The sequence below is a fragment of the Somniosus microcephalus genome, chromosome 7 (assembly GCF_052327205.1).
Source record: "Somniosus microcephalus isolate GS21.2 chromosome 7, FLI_Smic_1.0, whole genome shotgun sequence".
Classification (NCBI taxonomy): domain Eukaryota; kingdom Metazoa; phylum Chordata; class Chondrichthyes; order Squaliformes; family Somniosidae; genus Somniosus; species Somniosus microcephalus.
Window position 1 is genome coordinate 44,455,862 of NC_140993.1, and position 21,577 is coordinate 44,477,438.

A 21,577-nucleotide genomic window follows, 5' to 3' on the forward strand; every position below is an offset into this window, starting at 1 on the left:
TCTTAGGTCCGAACGCTGTCCGGCTTCGAAGCACCGGCCGCGCCCTTTGTGCTCCACCCTATCTCTCTCTCTTTGCTTCCCGACTCGCTGCCCGGCCCTGTTACAGAGCCACCCGATCGAGCCCTAGCCCGCCGCAGCCCAGGAAGAATCAGTGCACTACCTGCCACCAGCCCGATTAGCTGGGAAACCACAGACTGGGGAACCAAGCCTGGCTCTTGACAGTCTCTCCTGCAAGTTTTCAATCCGACGATTTGGAGGGCGGTTGCCCACGGTCGACGCCCGTTTCTCGAGTGTCTTTGGATTCTATTTTTTTCTTTCTTCTGGCTTCGACCTTCAAAAACGTCGCCTGAGGTGCTGCTGAGTTGCAGGTAAGTTCGTTTCTTACTCGTCGCCAGTATTACGTCCGTGAATAATTGAGACACGGACTGCAGGAGTGGAACAAAATAAGTCTTTACTGGTGGAAGTCAATAGTGAAACTAAAAACACAGAGGCTCACTAGCACCTTTTATACAGGGGTGGTCACTGCCGGTACTGCAGTCTGAGACCAGTTATTCTCTTAAAGGTACATACACAACAGCCAGAGTACAGAGAGATGGGGGGATGCAAAGGAGGCCAGTGTCAAAATTATGATGGCACACATAGGGACATAAGGCTGAAGCCGATTGCAGGTGTAAAGAGGGGCAAGGCCATGGAGGAACGTGAATATAAGGACAAACATTTGGAAACCAATATGTTATGGGATAGGACTTCAATGAAGGTTGGCGAAGACAGGAGTAATAGAGAATCGGGCTTGTTGTAGGTTAAGATGTGGATAACGGAGTTTTGGATGAGTTACAACTTATGAAGGGATCAGGACAGGAGGCCATCAAGGAGAGCGTTGGAGTAATCCAGTCTGGCGGTGCCAAAAGTGTGGATCAGCATTGCAGCAGATGTTGGAATGGCATGGGGCAGAGGTGGGTGATGTTGCAGAGATGGAAATAGGTGGTCTTAGTGGTAGCTAGGTTTTGGGACACCGAGCTTGCGCACCATCAGGCTGAGTCTACATGATCTGTGAGGAATAAAGTCAGGTGCTAATGAACGGTGTTTTAGCTGAAAGCTGAAGAGCACTAACGACCCTCTGAAGGAGCTGGAGCATTGCTGTGATCTGTGAAGAGGGAGATTGCCTATGTGAAGTATTGAGGTACCCTTTTGGGAAGTGACAACCTGGTTGTTCTGTTGAATATGGATAAATTCAACTTTCCTATATTTTTAAAAAATTAAAAATATTAATTGTGAAGTGAAAAAAATAGCGTAAAACTAGCCAGAATGCACCATTTATAATGTAAAAATTCAACATTGTTCAGGGAATTATAACCTGGAGCCACACACAATATTCCTACCAGTGACGCGGTGTGGGGGATAGCATTTGGAAGAAGTATGTACCTGCTCATTTTTAATGCAGGTCTATTCCGCTTTGGGCGAAAGTGCCCTAGCCACGAAAATCTATACCTTTGCCACACGGACTGCAGCGGTTTAAGAAGGCTGCTCACCACCACCTTCACAAGGGCAATTAGGGATGGGCAATAAATTCTGGCCTTGCCAGCGACACCCACATCCCATGAATGAATAAAAAAAAGCTGCCTCCCTTCTGATTCCTAACTTCCTAGTGCCTAACTTGCATAAAGAATGGATTAAATAGGCACCTTACAACCATCAATGATTCTTTGATACACTTTGCTAATCCTTCAGTATATCATTCAAAAGAGGAAATATTGATTTATAATTACTTCTTGCAAATAGCCTCATTGATTCTTTCACAACTGATCTTAATTGTAACTGCCATTTTTGTCCTTTGTTCATTTGTATCAAAGCTACAGTGGAGGTTCATCAGTGCCTTGCGGTGCTGAGTGAAAGTTGCATTATTCATTTTGAAATTATTACCTTATTTTGCAGAGCCGTCAACACTGGACAAATCGCAGGTGTGACTTCTCATTTGTGAGCCGTATGCCTGAGGAAACTGGATAGTAACAGACAGCTACAGCATCGAACATTCACAGTAGTAGTGAAAAATCCACGAGGCCCTGTAGTGTTAATGAAGGATTATAATAAGTGATTTTCACTGCCACTATGAATGCTGAGATACCCTTGACTCCATTGTGATCTAGTGCTTTCTCTTGCTCTCCGGTATAAATCTCATGATTTACCAGCATAATAAAGTCACACAGGAAATTGTGATCAAAGTAACATAAGAAATAGGAGCAGGAGTGGGCCAGATCATGGCTGATCTTCTACCTCAACTCCACTTTCCTGCACTATCTCCATATACTCAATGACTGAGCCTCCACAGCCCTCTAGGGTAGAGAATTCCAAATTCTGAGACTGTGACCCCTGGAACTAGACTCCCCAGCCAAGGGAAACACCCTCCCTGCATCTACCCTGTCAAGTCCTGTGAGAATTTTGTATGTTTCAATGAGATCACCACTCATTCTTTAAACTCTATAGGCTTAGTCTACTCAATCTGTCCTCATAGGACAATCCCCCCCAATCCTAGGAACTTGTCTGGTCAACCTTCGTTGCACTCCCTCTATGGCAAGTATACCGTTCCTTAGGTAAGGAGACCAAATCTGTACACAATACTCCAGGTGTGGTCTCACCAGGGTCCTATATAATTGCAGTAAGACGTCTTTACTACTATACTCAAATCCTCTTGTAATAAAGGCAAACATACCATTTGCTTTCCTAATTGCTTGCTGTACCTGCATGTTAATTTTCAGTGATTTGTATACAAGGACACCCAGATCCCTCTGAACACCAACATTTCCCAATCTCTTACCATTTAAAAAATACTCTGCTTTTCTATTTTTCCTACCAAAGTGGATAACTTCACATTTCCCCACATTCTAATCCATTTGCCATGTTCTTGCCCACTCACTTAGCTTGTCTATATCCCCTTGAAGCCTCTTTGCATCCTCCTCACAACTTACATTCCCACCTAGCTTTGTATCATCAGCAAACTTGGATATATTACATTTGGTCCCCTCTTCCACATCATTGATACAGATTGTGAATAGCTGAGGCACAATCACTGATCCTTGCGGTACCCCACTAGTTACAGCCTGCCAACCCGAAAATGACCCGTTTATTTCTACTCTCTGTTTTCTGTCCGTTAACCAATCCTCAATCCATGCTAGTATCTCCCAATCCCATGAGTCCTAATTTTGTTTAATAGCCTCTTGTGTGGCACCTTATCGAATGCCTTCTGAAAATCCAAATACACCACATCCATTGGTTCCCCCTTATCTATTCTGCTAGTTACAGCCTCAAAAAACTCTAACAGATTCGTCAAAAACAATTTCCCTTTCATAAATCATGTAGACTCTGCCCAATCCTATTATTATTTTCTAAGTGCCCTGTTACCATGTCCTTAATGATAGATTCTAGCATTTCCCCTACTACTGAAGTCAGGCTAACTGGTCTGTAATTCCGCTCCCTCTCTCCCTCCTTTCTTAAATAGTAGGGTTACATTTGCTACCTTCCAATCTGCGGGAACCGTTCTAGAATCTATGGAATTTTGGAAAATGACAACCAATGCATCCACTATCTACGATAGCAAAATACTGCAGATGTTGGAAATCCGAAATAACAACAGAAAATGCTGGAAAAACTCAGCAGGTCAGGCAACATCCGTGGAGAGAAATTTGAGTTGACGTTTTGGGTCGAACCCTTCTTCAAAACTGGAAAGAAAAGAAACTAGATCGAAGGCAGGGCTGCGATCGGACAAAAGAATAAAAGAAACAAAAGAAGTAAAAGAGATTAGAAGCTAGATGAGATGGTAATAGGTTGAGATTAGGTGTAAAGTGTACTGGCAGGGCAAAAGATAGCTGCCAGGTGTGAGAGAGAAACAAAAGGAAAGGCGGGGGGGGGAAAGGAGTGGAAAAATTACAAGAAAAAATGAAATGGGGGCCGAGCTTATGATCTGAAATTGTTGAACTCGATATTGAGTCCGGAAGGCTGCAAAGTGCCTAATCGGAAGATGAGGTGCTGTTCCTCGAGTTTACGTTGAGCTTCCGTGGAACAATACAAGAGGCCAAGGATGGTGAGGTCCGAGTGGGAATGGAGCGGTGAATTAAAATGACAGGCGACCGGCAGCTCGGGGTCACCCTGACGGACTGAACGGAGGTGTTCTGCAAAGCGGTCACCCAATCTGCGTTTGGTCTCCCCAATGCAGAGGAGACCGCATCGTGAGCAGCGAATACAGTATACTAGATTGCGAGATGTACAAGTAAATCGCTGTTTCACCTGGAAGGGGTGTTTGGGGCCCTGGACAGTGGGAAGGGGGGAGGTATAGGGGCAGGTGATACATCTCCTCCGCTTGCACGGGAAGGTGCCAGGCGAAGGGGAAGGGCTGTTTGGGGTGATAGAGGAGTGGGCTAGGGTGTCTCGGAGGGAGCGGTCCCTGCGGAATGCTGAAAGGGGAGGGGAGGGGAAGATACGTTTGGTGGTGGGATCACTTTGGAGGTAGCGGAAATGCCGGAGGATGATACGTTGAATGTGGAGGCTGGCGGGGTGAAAGATGAGGACAAGGGGAACCCTATCGTGGTTCCGGGAGGGAGGGGCAGGGGTGAGGGCAGAAGTGCGGGAGATAGAACTGACACGGTCGAGGGCCGTGTCAACCACGGTAGAGGGGAATCCTCGGTTGCGGAAAAAGGAAGACATGTCTGAAGCACTGGTGTGGAAGGTGGCATCGTCGGAGCAGATACGGCGGAGACGGAGAAACTGGGAGAATGGAATAGAGTCCTTACAGGAAGCTGGGTGGGAGGAAGTGTAGTCCAGGTAGCTGTGGGAGTCAGTGGGCTTGTAGTGAATATTGGTCGATAACCTATCCCCAGAGATGGAGACGGAGAAGTCGAGGAAGGGAAGGGAAGAGTCAGAGATGGACCATGTGAAGGTGAGGGAAGGGTGGAAATTGGAGGCAAAGTGAATTAAATTGTCAAGTTCGGGGCGAGAGCAGGAAACGGCACCGATACAGTCATCAATGTATCGGAAAAAGAGGTGAGGGAGGGGACCCGAGTAGGACTGGAACAAAGATTGTTCCACATAGCCCACGAAAAGGCAGGCATAGCTAGGACCCATGCGGGTACCCATGGCAACACCTTTGATTTGGAGGAAATTAGTGGAGTTAAAGGAGAAGTTGTTCAATGTGAGAACAAGTTCAGCCAGGCGGAGGAGGGTAGTGGTGGATGGGGACTGGTCGGGCCTCTGTTCAAGGAAGAAGCGGAGCGCCCTCAGGCCATCCGGGTGGGGGATGGAGGTGTAGAGGGATTGTACATCCATGGTGAAAAGGAAGCGGTTGGGGCCAGGAAACTGGAAACTGTTAAAGTGGCGGAGGGCTCCGAAGAGTCGCGGATGTAGATGGGAAGAGACTGGACAAGGGGAGAAAAGATAGAGTCAAGATAGGAAGAGATAAGTTCCGTAGGGCAAGAACAGGCTGAAACGATGGGTCTACCAGGGCAGTCCTGTTTGTGGATCTTGGGAAGGAGGTAGAAGCGGGCTGTGCGGGGTTGGGGAACTATGAGGTTGGTGGCAGCGGGGGGAAGATCTCCAGAGGAGATGAGGTCAGTGACAGTCTTGGAAACGGTCCCTAGGATGTAGGCCATCAGGTCCAGGGAATTTATCGGCTTTCAGTCCCATTAATTTCTCCTGTAATTTTTTTAAATAATACTAATTTCTTTCAGTTCCTCATTCTCGTTACATAAGAACATAAGACATAGGAGCAGGAGTAGGTCATTTGGCCCCTCGAGCCTGCTCCGTCATTCAATAAGATCATGGCTGATCTGATCTTGGCCTCAACTCCACTTCCCTGCCTATTCCCCATAACCCTTTACTCCCTCACCATTCAAAAATCTGTCTATCTCCACCTTAAATATATTCAATGACCCAGCCTCCACAGCTGTCTGGGGAAGAGAATTCCAAAGATTCACAACCCTCTGGGAGCAGAATTCCTCCTCATTTCCATTTTAAATGGGTGCCCCCTTATTCTGAAATTAGGCCCCCTAGTTCTAGATTCCCCCAAGAGGGGAAACATCCTTTCTGCATTTACCCTGTTAAGCCCCTTAAGAATCGTATATGTTTCAATAAGTTCCCCTCTCATTCTTCTAAACTCCAATGAGTATAGGCCCAACCTCCTCAACCTCTCTTCATAAGACAGCCCCTTCAACTCTGGAATCATCCTCGTGAACCTTCTCTGAACTGCCTCCAATGCAAGTATATCCTTCCTTAAATAAGGAGATCAAAACTGTATGCAATACTCCAGGTGTGGTCTCACCAACGCCCTGTACAGTTGTAACAGGACTTCCCTACTTTTATACTCCATTCGCTTTGCAATAAAGGCCAACATTCCATTTGCCTTTGTAGGAATTGACGAATTCCTAACTAATAACTGAGGTCGACTCAGGAGATCAATCAAACAGGTCTTTAATGTAAAACTAAACGAGTTCAAACAGTTTGATGAGATCGATACAGGAGAGCCACTGATATACCTATCAATTCATCCAATGAAAAGCGACGAGTTAAGAAAGTAACTATAGGTTTTTATTGGCTAAATAACAGAGCCCACCCTCGTGGGTGATCGGATACAACAAGGAGGAATGCCAGTCAGTCGACTACCTTTGTACCTGGGCAGGTAGGTGGAGTCATGGGCGGAGTCAGCAGTGGTCAGCCCAGGTATAACAGCGTGACAAGAGGCGACCTCGTATAGTGATACAACAGTGTGGACAGTGATAACCATAGAGTAACGATATAACAGTGATAACTATAGTGTAACGATAGTGAACGATAAAAGTGGTTTACCACAGCCACGAAAACAGGTCTTAACAAGATGGAGATTCCACGAGGACTGTCTGGGCAGTCACGTGGTTTGCGACGTGACGTCATCGCGTTTGCCCGTGTTTTCCCACGCTCTTAAAGGGGCCATGCCCCGTGCATACAAACACTATATACAAAACAAAGTAATGTCTAACACAATGGTACAGGCTTAGGCTGGTGTTAGAACATCGTTAAAGGGAAATATGTACAGTTGCCCAGAGTCATTCAGTGGCTCCACCACATGCGCCCCCCCAGAATTCGCTTTAACGGACAAAGTCAAATGGTGAGGGGGTCTGATGAGCCTGTCAGAACGACTCCTGTACTCCTGAGGTGGAGGCTGCTGGGCGGCTGGCGGTCTTGCGGGCGGTTGCGCTTGGTCTGCCGTAACGGCGATGGCTGGCCGACCTCGTCTCGGCGATTGTGCTGTCTCGAGGTCCAGATGTGCCGGCTTTAATCGATCGACTGAAATGTGGTCCGGTTTACCACCGACATCTACCTTGAAGGTTTTGTCCCCTGCCTCCAACACGCGGAAGGGACCAGTATATGGGGCCTTGAGTGGATCCCTATGAGCATCGTGGCGAATAAAGACATATTCTGCCTTGTGAAGCTCCGTTGGAACGTACAAACTCTGCAGCCCGTGGTGTGAAGTGGGCACCGGCGCGAAACATCTGGCCGCCTCTTGGTGACTAGTAAGCTGGTCAGACACGGACCAAGGCTTCGTCGATTCTGGTAGGAAATCCCCTGGGACTGGCAGCGGTTGACCGTACACCAGCTCCCCGGATGACGAGTGAACGTCTTCTTTGGGGGCCGTGCGAAGGCCCAACAGGACCCACGGTAGCTTGTCTGCCCATCCAGCGTCCTGGAGGCTGGCCCTCAGGGCGGCTTTGAGTGACCGGTGGAAACGTTCACAGAGACCATTCGCCTGTGGGTGCTAGGCTGTGTTGCGGTGTAATTTGACACCGAGTCCTTGGGCCACGGCATTCCAGAGTTCAGAGGAAAACTGTTGTCCCCTGTCTGATGAAATATCAGCGGGCACTCCGAAACGGGCGACCCAGGTGGAAATGAACGCCCTGGCCATGTCCGCCGAAGTAGTGGATGATAGGGGAACCGCCTCTGGCCATCTGGTGGTGCGGTCAGCCATGGTCAGGATGTGTGAAAAACCATGGGAGGGTGCGAGTGGACCCACCAGGTCCACATTGACATGGTCAAACCGTCGCTCCGGAACTGTGAAGGTGGCCAACGGAGCTTTGATGTGACGCTGTACTTTGGCTTTTTGGCAGACTACGCAGGTGTTGGTCCAGTCGCGGACATCCTTGTGCATGCCGTGCCATACGAATTTCGCTGACATCAGCTTCTGAGAGGCCTTCATTCCTGGGTGTGACAACCCATGTATGGCGTCGAACACTTTGCGGCACCAGATGGCCGGTATGACAGGGCGAGGGTCCCGTACGGAGATGTCACACAAGAGCGTGGTACCTGCCGCATGGAACTTGACGTCAGCCAACTGGAGGCCAGTGACGGTGGTTCTGCAGGCCTGGAATTCTGGGTCCGAGGCTTGATCCGCTGCCATGAGGGCGTAATCGATGCTTAAATGAACCATATTGACGGTCGCGCGGGAGAGGCATCAGCCACCAGGTTGTCCTTACCGGCCACGTGCTGTATATCCGTGGTGAACTCGGATATGTAGGTCAGTTGACGTTGCTGTCGGGATGACCACGGTTCGGCGGTCTTGGCCATGGCGAAGGTGAGCGGCTTATGGTCCACGAAGGTGGTGAAGGGACGTCCTTCCAGGAGGAAGTGAAAATGGCAGATGGCCAGAAAAAGAGCGAGCAACTCCCGGTCGAATGTGCTATATGCTCTCTCGTTCCGCCGTAGTTGACGGCTGAAGAATGCCAACAGCTGCCACGTCCCGTTCACCCACTGCTCTTGCACGGCGCCGATTGCATAGTCTGAGGGTGATGGTGGCTCCTGGCAGCGGGTGCGCCAGCATAGTCGCACTGGCCAAGGCGCTTCTGGTGTCGGCGAATGCCCGGGCCATGTCAACCATCCAGTCTACTGTATCTTTGCCAGTCTTGCCCTTGAGGGCCTCGTACAGGGGCTGCATGAGTAGTGCTGCCTTAGGCACGAAACGGTGGTAAAAGTTTACCATGCCTAGGAATTCCTGCAGGGCCTTAATGGTTTGCGGGCGTGGAAAGGATGTCACCGCCTCTACCTTCGCTTGTAAAGGAACCGCTCCCTCTGAAGTGATGAGATGCCCCAGGAAATCAATTTGTTGCAGGCCAAACTGACACTTGGCCAGGTTGATAATCAGGCCGTGTTGGCTGAGACGTCGAAAAAGGGTGCGAAGGTGACAGATGTGTTCTTCTTTAGTGGGACTGGCAAGGAGAATATCATCCAGGTAGACGAAGAGGAACTTGAGGTCCCGCAGCATGGAGTCCATCAAGCGTTGGAAAGCCTGGGCAGCGTTCTTTAACCCAAATGGCATTCTTAAAACTCGAAAAGGCCGAATGGGGTGATGACTGCAGTCATCTGGACGTCTTGGGGATGAACGGGGACCTGGTGGTAGCCCCGGATGAGGTCAACTTTCGAGAAGACAGTGTTCCCTGCCAAATGGGCGGAGAAATCCTGGATGTGGGGGATGGGGTACCGATCAGGAGTGGTGGCGTCGTTTAGGCGTCGATAGTCGCCGCATGGCTGCCATCCGCCGCCAGGCTTCGGGACAATGTGGAGGGGAGAAGACCAGGGACTATTCGACCGGCGAATAATCCCTAACCATTTCATGGTCGTGAACTCCGCTTTTGCGACCGCCAGCTTGCCAGGTTCCAGGCGCTGGGCCCGCGCGTAGACCAGGGGGCCGTTGGTGGTGATGTGGTGTTCCACACCATGTTTCGTGGCTGTGGAGGAGAACTTGGGTCTGGTCAGGTAGGGGAATTCGCCGAGCAGGTGAGCGAACTCATCCGGAGCCGGAAAAGCAGAGGCGACGGTGCGCGACGTAGTGTTACTGCGGTAACAAGGGATAGAATGAAAAGTTGCCGCGTTGATCAACCGCCGGTTCCTCACGTCAACCAGGAGGCTGTTGGCGCACAAGAAATCCGCGCTGAGAATGGGTTGCGCAACCTTGGCCGTCACAAACTCCCAGTAAAAACGTTGGCCCCCGAAACACAACAGCACCCGCCGTCTGCCGAAGGTCCGAATCGCTCCGCCATTGCCCGCTTCAAGGGCGAGGCCGTGAATCCTGGTCTGCACATCGAGGGCGGACGTGGGTAATATGCTGCACTGCGCCCCGGTGTCGCACAGAAAACGACAACTGGAGAGAGTATCGGTGATAAACAGAAACTTGCCCGCGTTGCTGATGGCCATCGCGGCCGCGGGGCGCCCGTTAGACCCGTTCCTCGGTGGTCGTAGTTGTTTTTTTTGGGGAAGCTGCAGGGAGGGCGGCAATGTCTCACTTTCGCGCCGAACTGCGCGTGATAGAAACACAGCCCAACAGGCTGATGAGCTGGGGCGGCGTCTGTGGGGGATGGACGCCTCGTGGCGGCGCAGTGCTGCTGAGTAACCGTGAAAATGTTGTCCGCCTTTGCCGCGAGTGCTGCGCAGTCCTCAACTTTGGATCTGGCCAGGGCGGCTTGCACCTGTTCCGGTAGCTGGCTGAGGAATATTTCACGGAATAGGAAACATTCCGGTTCGGAGCCAAGGAGTGTGAGCATTTGGCTCATTAACTCCGAAGGCTTGGAGTCCCCGAGCCCGGGCATAGCTAGCAATCGACGGGCGCGCTCCGCTTTAGTGAGCCCGAAAACTTGCAGCAACCGTGCCTTGTGGGTTTCATACTTACGCTCCGTTGGAGGGTTCTCGAGGAGGCTGATGATCCGTGAGGCGGTAGAGCTGTCGAGTGCGGAGACCGCATAGAGATATTTGGTCTGATCCGCAGCGATGTCCCTCAGGGGGAATTGGGCCTCGACCTGAATGAACCACGAGGTCGCTTGCTGCTCCCAGAACTGCGGTAGCTTCAGCATAATGGCGTTGGCCTCCATGCTGTGTCCTTTTTGTGAAAAACGTTCACAAAAAACGGGGTCACCAATGTAGGAATTACTGAGGTCGACTCAGGAGATCAAGCAAACAGGTCTTTAATGTAAAACTAAACGAGTTCAAACAGTTTGATGAGATCGATACAGGAGAGCCCTGTGGGTAGCGGAGCGGACCCAGGGGCCGTGTAGCCTGATCCTGCTCCTATTTCGTGTGTCTAATTCTGTTAGATTCAGGAGATGGTTCTGTGATAGTGGATTGGCGGTTAGGATCAGATCAGCCATGATCTTATTGAATGGCGGAGCAGGCTCGAGGGGCCGATTGGCCTACTCCTGCTCCTATTTATTATGTTCTTATGTTCTTATGTTAGCCACGAAAACAGGCCTTAACAAGATGGAGATTCCACGAGGACTGCCTGGGCAGTCACGTGGTTTGCGACGTGACGTCATCGCGTTTGCCCGCATTTTCCCGCGCTCTTAAAGGGGCCACGCCCCGTGCATACAAACACTATATACAAAACAAAGTAATGTCTAACACAATGGTACAGGCTTAGGCTGGTGTTAGAACACCATTGAAGGGAATTATGTACAGTTGCCCAGAGTCATTCAGTGGCTCCGCCACACCTTCCTAATTACTTGCTGTACCTGCATGCTAACTTTTTGTGATTCATGTACAAGGACCCCCAGATCCCTCTGTACCTCAGCATTTTGTGATCTCTCCCCATTTAAATAATAATTTGCTTTTTTATTATTCCTACCAAAGTGGATAACCATGCATTTACCCACATTAAACTCCATCTACCAGAGTTTTGCCCACTCACTTAGCCTATCTATATCCCTTTGGAGATTCTTTGCGGCCACCACACAATTTGCTTTCCCACCTTTGCTTTGTATCATCAGCATATTTGGCTACATTACACTCGGTCCCTTCATCAAAGTCATTAATATAGATTGTAAATAGTTGAGGCCCCAGCGCTGATCCCTGTGGCACCCCACTAGTTACAGTTTGCCAACCTGAAAGTAAGCCATTTATCCCGACTCGCTGTTTTCTGTTAGTTAGCCAAACCTCGATCCATGCCAATAGATTACCCCCAAACCTGTGAGCTCTTATCTTGTGCAGTAACCTTTTATGTGGCACCTTATCGAATGCCTTCTGGAAATCCAAATACACCACATCCGCTGGCTCACCTTTGTCCACCCTGCTCGTTACATCCTCAAAGAACTCCAGAAATTTGTCAAACATGATTTCCCTTTCATAAAGCCATGCTGACTCTGCTTGGCTATATTATTATGATTATAAAACCATGCTGACTCTGTTTGACTATATTATGATTATAAAACCATGCTGACTCTGTTTGACTATATTATGTCCCTTTGTTTTTTGCGTCTTCTTCCGTGAAGACAGACACAAAGGCCATGATTTCGCCAGCGGAGGCTGGATCGCGGCGGGAGAGGTGGTTGGCGGGTTTCGGCTCTGTTCCTGACTACAGCCACTCTGTAAAAAGGTTTTTCCGTTAATAGGGCTTGTAAAGCCCGCCCAGCCAATTAAAAGGAAGCGGATCTGATGATGTTATTTGATGACGCGTCATCAACCGGTTTCGTTAACGAGACTATGGCCGCATTCATTTTGACAGTTCTACTGTCAGTGTTCTGCAGCATTGAGGTGCTGCAAACACTGACAAACGCTGCACAAAGGTACATGGCTGCACCCAGGCTCTCGCATGACTCCCTCCATATGCTTATGGAGGGAGTCACAGCATGCAGGGAGGTTCTCTTCCCTTCCAATGGGCGGAAGAAACCTCCCCAGGACACCAACGCAGCCTGATTGCACCTTGCACAGGAGGGCAAAATCAGAGATGTCGTCAGGACTACCTGGCTGCAGTGGCGCAAAGCCTTCAATGATCTCAGTAGATCACGAAACATTACTGCAAAGCCACATTCAACCTCATACTGCTGTGCCACTCATCACATCCACATCAGTCTGCCTTCCCTACCATAATCCTACCCATTCTTACTCACACCAACTTACCTTGCACCTCCACCATCCCTCTCTATCTACATTATCACTTCCCCATCTCACTAGCCACCCCTCACACTCACCCTTATCCTAGTGCAATCATACATAGAATCATAGAATCATAGAAAGTTACAGCACGGAAGGAGGCCATTTCGGCCCATTGTGTCCGCGCCGGCCAACAAAGAGCTATCCAGCCTAATCCCACTTCCCAGCTCTTGGTCCGTAGCCCTGCAGGTTAGAGAATCCCAAGTGCACATCCAAGTACTTTTTAAATGTGGTTAAGGTTCCTGCCTCTACCACCCTTTCAGGCAGTGAGTTCTAGACCGCCACAACCGTCTGGGTGAAGAAATTTCCCCTCAAATCCCCTCTAAACCTTCCCCCAATTACTTTAATTCTGTGCCCCGTGGCTTTTGACCCCTCTGCTAAGGGAAATGGGTCCTTTCTATCCACTTTATCTATGCTCCTCATAATTTTATACACCTCAATAAGGTCTCCCCTCAGCCTCCTCTGTTCCAAGGGTAACAGACCCAGCCTATCCAATCTTTCCTCATAGCTAAGATTCTCTACTCCCGGCAACATCCTTGTAAATCTCCTCTGTACCCTCTCGAGTGCAATCACCTCTTTCCTGTAATATGCTGACCAGAACTGCATGCAGTACTCTAGCTGAGGCCTAAGTAGTGTTTTATACAGTTGAAGCATAACCCCCCTGCTCTTGTATTCTATGCCACAGCTAATAAAGGCAAGCATTCCGTATGCCTTCTTAACCAACTTATCTATTTGGCCTGCTACCTTCAGGGATCTGTGGACATGCACTCCAAGGTCCCTTTGTTCCTCTACGCTACTCAGTGTCCTATCATTTAATGTGTATTCCCTTTCCTTGTTAGCCCTCCCCAAATGCATTACCTCACACTTCTCCGGATTGAATTCCATTTGCCACTGTTCTGCCCGCCTGACCAATTTATTGGTATCTTCCTGCAGTCGACAGCTTCCTTCTTCAGTATCAACCACACATACCAACTAATAATACACAGGTGTAGGCACTTGGGTGATTTCTGCAATGTTCAGGTAAATTTTCTGCTTATGTGTTGTCAAACATTGAGGCCTAGAAATTCACTTTGGGCCCGCCAGCTGGCGTGCGCCCAAAAGTTAGCGCTGAGCGCGGAGCCAGTTGCGACCGTCAGATATTCAGTTTTTGCGCCCCAAGTCGGAACCGGGCGCTATTCCAGGGTGTGCCCGCCCCCGCTTGGGGCGCTGAAACTGAATTTCAGCACTCTAGGCGCCGCTGCGCCACTCGCTGCGGAGCGGCAGGCTGTGGTACTGCAGGCCTCCTCCTTCTCTTAAGGGGGAGGTGCCTGCAACGGGGAGATCGCCGCTGGATAGTGCCGGCAAATGAGCCCGGCACCACGGAGAAATGCCGGGTTCGCGGAAAGCAGCCGGCAATGCCGCCGGGGGGGGTGTGGAGGAGGCCGGGGAAGGAGGTGCGGGCAGGCGGCCGCCGAAAAAGCGGCCGGCCGCACCTCCACCTTAAAGCGCCCCACTAAGGCTACAGTACGGCCCCGTTTTCTGATCGCTGTTTGCGGCCGCTGCGGAAGAGGCGGCCGCAACTCAATATGGGGGTCGGGCCGGTAGGGGGCGGTAGCGGGGCACTGCGCACACCGATGACGTCATCGGTGCCGGCGCAGCGCTAACGGCTACCGCCGCCATTACCGCTGCGCTGAATATCAGCGCAAACTCCTCTATTGGCGCAGAAGCCCTCTTTGGGCGGTAACTGGCCGCAAAGCTGGCAGCGCCTTACTGAATTTCTAGGCCTGAATTCCTTATTTTCAACACTTTGCCTTATTGTACAGATCTGTGCTCACCTTTGGAAGTGGCTTAGTGAGTTGAGGTAAATGGTGAGACATAATGTTATCCCCCGCAATGGTGATGAGTGTGAAAGGAATGGCTTGGTCATTGTAGGAATGCTTTATGGTGATGGTGTGGGGTGGTTTTAACCTGGTGCGTCGTGTGGCAGCCAGGGTGTACAGCATCAAGTGAAGTAAATCTGGCCATGGTGATGCCATCGCTGGCCTCCCAGGCAGCAATGTTGTCGGGTGCTGATGCCCTGTGTCCTGTGCAACATCAGGTGATTGTAGAGAAGGTTGGTATTGTTGTTGGTGATGTTGGTGTGCCTGGTGATGTTGGTGTTGGGGCTGATCATGAAGGGATTCAGAGGACCAAGGTGAGATTTTTTCAAGGGCACCGATGTTGCTGGAATAGATGGCAGCTGAAGTTGAGATGACAGAAGCGATCTGTCAATAGTGAGGGAGCTTGCTCCAAGGAGGTGACAGTGGATAGAGAGTTCACTGCAAACACTTCCAAACTGCACACAGCTCAAAAGTGTCTTTCAACTCCTGAAGGCTCAAGCTTCTGTCATTGGAAAGTGAACAGCTGTGAAATGGTAGCTTTCATACCACTTTTGCAGCTGTCACCTATTCACAGCAATGGGGAGACATAGAGAACCCGACCTACTTACCTGACGTGATCTCTGAATGGCGTGAACCCTGTTAAAAATGTGGTAAAATAGAAAAAGGCTGGCAAAATACTAGTAAACAAGCGCTTAACAAGCAGTTAAGTATCTTAAATGCCTCACCCGTCGCTTGGTGTCGGGTCTGTTCTGAAATCGCAGACCCGACGCTCTGGAAATTTACATGCAGCCGTGTTCGCAGCGGGTTCCCAACCCGCTGTCAATCATTTCAATTTTGACAGCTGACGAACCTCCAAACCTGCACTCTGAGCGCCGGCAAAAATCTGCCCAAAGTATTTGTTTAATGTCTCTGCCATTCCCTTATTCCCTGTTGTAATTTCTTCTGTCTCAGCCTGTAATGGACCCACATTTATTTATTTTAATAATCTTTTCCTTTTTACATACCTATAGAAGCTTTTACAGTCTGTTTTTATGTCTCTCGCTAGTTTACTCTCATATTTTATTTTCCCTTTCTTTATCAATTTCTTGGTCCTCATTTGCTGAATTCTAAAATCCTCCCAATCCTCAGGCTTACTATTCTTTTTGGCAACATTATAAACCTCTTCCTTTGCCCTAATAATATCTTTAACTTCTATTGTTAGCCACGGTTGGACCACTTTTCCTGTGAGGCTTTTGCGCCTTAAAGGAATGTATATTTGTTGTAAATTATATATTAATTCTTTAAATGCTTGCCATTGCTTGTCTACCATCATACCTTTTAATGTAGTTTTCCAATCTACCTTAGCCAACTCGCCCCTCATACCAACGTAGTTTGCTTTGTTTAGATTTGAGACCCTAGTTTCGGATTATCGAAATTGTAGTGTATGTACCTTTAAGGGGAACTATGGGCCAGAAATTGGTGAACGGGGCTTGCCGCGCGTGCAAGCCCCGTATATGCACTTACCCCGCGCTACTGCCGATCAGCTCCAGGGACGCCTGGACTTGGTGTTTGAAAAAGAAGAATCCCGGGCAGCGTATGATGTCACGCCGCCCAGGAGTGCAGCCAGCGCGAAGCCAGGAGCGTGCAGTGCAAGTGAGACACGCCCCTTGAGGTCTCAGTTTCACTGGACACGCCCCCAATGTTTCTGTCAAGCTGCTAAGCATTTTTACATGCAAAGCAGCAGTTTAAATAGGTTTTTGGAAGTTTTTTGAAGATTTTGGTAACTTTTATAAACTTTTTAAAATGTTTACATTATTTTGAGTAATCTGAAGTAGTTTTAAAGAGAATTAAAGCAATTTAAAGACTTTTAAAAGCCCTAAAAGAATTTTTTAAATTCCATTTATTTATTTAGCAATGTCGTCGTCATACGTGTCTTCACACTGTTCCCTTTGGGGAACTGTATGAAGTGGTGGAAGGATTTATGGCCATGATTAACGCTCATTCCGTGACCGTAACCATCTTTGAACCAGCCATTAGGGCGGTTAGTCCAATGGTGGGAGGGTTTTACGGGCTCCCACAAGCTATACAAGGAGGGGGGGCCACCCACACCCACGGACGCAAATATCCCACTGGATGTCAACCCAGAATTTAGAGCCGGAGCTCCGACTCCACTTGCCGGGACTGTCTGGAGTGGGGTTCGAAACCCTACCCTGATCTGGCCCAGCGGCGGGGATCCTACCGCTATGACAAAGGCCCAATCCGATTAGCAACGTGAAATGGCAGCATAGGGCTCCAGTCACGGGGAGGGAAAAGGCGCAGGAAACGTATGGGTGTCACCTTTTGTGCGGAGTGGGCCTTTTGCGTAGCAGTAAGCATCCCCGCCGCTGGGCCAGAAGGAGTAGGGTTTTGAACCCCACTCCAGACAGTCCCGGCAAGTGGAGTCGGAGCTCCAACTTTAAATTCTGGGTGGACATTCAGCGGGATACTTGCGTCCGTGGGTGTTGGTGGCCCCCCCCCCCTCAGATGGGTTGTGGGAGCCCGTAAAACCCTCCCGCCATAGGACTAACCATCCTAATGGCTGGTTCAAAGATGGTTACGGTCACGGAATGAGCGTTAATCACGGCCATAAATCCTTCCACCACTTCATACAGTTCCCCAAAGGGAACAGTGTGAGGATACGTACGATGATGACCTCTTGCACAATGCACCTCCTTGGACCCTCAGTCGCAGATGCGAGGGGGCAAGTCGTGCAATTGTTAAATTTTTCATTTTATTGACATGTAAAATGTTGGCCCAGTAATTCCCTTCCAAATGCGCGAGTACGGTCGGGGTACTTACGCATCTGGCCGGATGAAATGTCGGTTTTCAGCATGCACAGTGCATGTGGGGAAAACCGGCATTTCCTGTCCTCTGAACGAAGGGGTTCAGAGGCAGAACGCGTGCGACTGCACAGGCAGCGCGTGCGCAGTATAATTCGCCGCTTTCATTAATGCTTTCAGTGAGGTCAAGTCATTACAACTTACACATGAAAAAAGCATGGGTACAGTTGCTCCAGAGGCTGCGGAGGAAGATATTTATTATCGTGGAGCTTCTGAAAGTATGTATGTCTGTATATATTCCTTTGCGTGTTATGTATATATTCCTTTACTTATGTGTATGAATGTATTATTTAATTATGACTTTCAGAGAAAGTAACTTATTGGAAAATCATAATTAAAAACATACATTCATACACATTAGTAAAGGAATATAAAACATACATACATATACGTAAAGGAATATATGTGGACATACATACATAACTCATTCTCACATTCCATTCACACAGCCACAATTGTTCCTTCTACCTACCGTTCTGAAAACCCTTTAAAAAAAAAAAAATTTTAACTTTAAAACTTACTTAAAATTTCTTAAAATAACTTCCCTCCCTTTCCCAAACAAAAATATTGCATTTCAGAAGCTCCACGATAAAATATATCTTCCTCCACAGTCAATGAACAACTTTACACTTGCTTTTTTCAAGTGTAACTTCTAAGGACTTACCCTCACTGATTCCATCATTGAAATCCACAAAGTTCACTGCGCAAGCGCTGCCTGTGCAGTCGCACGCGCTGTGAATGGACCTCGGGTCTGGAAATGCCGGCGTTCCCCGCATGCGCTGTTCCTGCTGAACGCTGGCATTTCCAACGGCCAAATGCGTGAGTACCCCAACCGTACTCACGCTTCTGGCCGCGAATTTCTGGCCCTATGTTTTTGAAGCCCCTGTATACTGTAGTACCAGTAGTGACCACTCGGGTATATAAGCCTGTGTAGCGTCTTGTGTTGTTAGTTCACCTCCAGACTTTGTTCAGTAAACACTTGTTAAATCAACTCCTGCATTCCGTGTCTCCATTAACACACGGATCTAACAGTGGCGACGAGTTAGAAATGAACTTACCTGCAATTCGGCAGCACCTCAAGGGGATCGATTCCACAGATGAAGGTCGAAGCCAGAAGCAAGAAAAAAAATAATAACTCGAAGAAACTCGAAAACGAGGGCCAGGTTTGGTCTCCAGTCTGTGGTTTCCCCAGTTAAACGGGCTGGTGGCAGGTAGTGCACTGATCCTTCCTGGGCTGCGGCGGGCTAGAGCTTGATTGAGTGGCTCTGCAATGGGGCCGGGCAGCGAGTCGGGAAGCAAAAGCAAACAGAGAGAGAGAGGGTGGAGCACTCAGGGTGTGGCCGGTGCTGGAAAGCAGGTCGGCGTTCGGACCGAACAGAGGGAGGGGAAAGTCCCAGAGGGTCCGCTCCATGACGGGAACAGTTCTCCAAGTAACAGAGAAACTATTGAAGCGATATATAAAAAAATATAAATACCGCGAAAAGCTGCAGGTCGCAACGGGAACCGCAGAGAACAGCGTTGGCAGCAGCGATTGGGGAGGCGCAAAGACCATAGTGCGTCGCCATTAAAAAATTTTTTTTTAAATTAATCGCCAGCAACACCGTTGGCAGCAGCGGCAGTGGCGGTAAAGCACGGGAGGCGCCATCTTAACTTGGCGGGGAAGAAAGAAAAGCGCGGGAAGCGCCATTTTAGATTTTCAAGATGCCGAAGACTGGCAATATTACTGCTTTCGATAGTGATATAGAAGATTGGACCATATATGTGGAAAGAGTGGAGGTATATTGCAAGGCGAATGAAGTAGCGGATGATAAAAAGGCATCGGTACTTCTAAATCTGATGGGCGCAAGGACATACGGGCTGTTATGAAACTTGATCACTCCAGCCAAACCGATGGACAAGAATTTTAAGGAGATTGTTGATACCTTACAGGAGCACTTAAACCCAACACCGCTGCTGATAGCGGAACGATTCAAATTCTTCAGGAGGAATCAGCACAAGAATGAAAGTAACGCTGATTACCTCACCGAATTACGAAAGCTGTCAAAGCACTGCCAATTCGGGGCAGGACTGGCAGATTCTCTACGAGACAAATTCATCTGCGGTCTCCTAAGCGAAGGAACACAGAAAAGACTAATTTCTGAGAAAGATTTGACACTGGACAAGGCTTTCAGTGTGGCTGTATCATACGAAGCAGCAGCAAGAGGAGCTGCAGAGATACAGCAAAAGCCACAGGACTTCGGCACCCATGAAATGACATGGGGTTTCGAGAGATGTTATCGCTGCGGCAGATCCACCCATGACCAGAAGGACTGCTGGTTCAAGGACAAAGCATGCAGGCAATGCGGAAAGATGGGACACATTGCATGTGTATGCAGATCTGGAAAGAAATCCGCTGACAGTAAAAAGGTCAATAAGGAAAAGTACAGAAAGGTACAAATGATGACGGACAGTAGCTCCGAAGACCAGAAGAGCGATAGCGACTCCGGAAACAAGAGACTAAGCTGTCTCAAATTACATAATTTAATTGCCAAAGAAGATTACCAGACCATTTGGGTTACCCTCACGATAGCGGGGTCCCCAGTCAAAATGGAGCTAGATACAGGATCAGCTCTGACCGTCATGAGTCGACGGGATTACGAGCGGCTATTTCCGCATATACCTTTGAAAGACACATCCATTGTCTTGAAGACATATACGGGGCAGAAAGTATACCCCAGAGGGAAAATAAGGGTGCCTGTTGTATACAACGGCAAGGAAATACAGAAGTTGTATTTATACGTTCTGCAAGATGGTGGTCCACCGTTGTTGGGACGTGAATGGATCAGAAAGATACGTTTAGACTGGCACTCCATTCAGGCACTGACGGTGACCAGTAAGAAAAAAAACGATGATGACGTCACACCTGGACGATTAAAAGAAATCTTGGCTAACGCCAAAGAAGTGTTTCAACAGGAACTAGGAACCCTGAAAGGCGCCACCGCCTCAATAAAAGTGGAAGATGCGGCAATTCCCAAGTTTTTTAAGGCAAGGCCGGTGCCATACGCAATTCGTCCAGCCGTCGAGGCAGAGCTGGAGAATTTGGAAAAAGCAGGCGTGTTATCCAAGGTAGATTGGAACGAGTGGGCAACACCCATCGTCCCGGTCATGAAGAAAACGTTGAAAAATGATAAATCTGAAGAACAGAGAAAAGTTTGCATCTGTGGGGACTTCAAGGTGACTGTAAACCCAGTTGTTCACACGGTACAGTATCCTCTTCCGAGGATAGAAGATATTTTCGCCTCACTATCCGGAGGGAAACGTTTCACCAAAATTGACTTGGCACAGGCATATCTACAGATGGAGGTTGAAGAGGCCTCTAAAAAATATCTCACGATAAATACACACAAAGGTCTGTACCAGTACAATCGACTGGTTTTCGGAGTAGCATCCGCTCCAGCTATCTGGCAAAGAGCTATGGAGCAAGTCCTCCAAGGGATTCCGGGGACTCAATGGTACCTAGATGACATCCTTGTAACAGGAGAAAACGACAACGAGCACCTTGCCAATTTAGAGCAGGTGCTCACTAGGCTGAGAGAACGGGGCCTACGAGCAAATCGCCCCAAGTGCGAATTTTTCCGAAATCAAATTTCATATTGTGGCCACATAATAAATAAAGAAGGGTTGCATAAGTCACCTGAAAAAATTGAGGCAGTCATAAAAGCCCCAGCACCTGAAAATGTTTCACAATTAAGGTCGTTCCTGGGATTAATAAATTACTATCATAAATTTTTACCGAACTTATCAACTCTTCTACACCCCCTTAATGAACTGCTACAAACAGGAGTAATTTGGAAATGGAACGAAGACTGCAAAAGTGCCTTCCACAAATGCAAAGACTTAATCACATCCAAAGAAGTTTTGGCTCATTGCAACCCATCACTGCCAATCAGACTG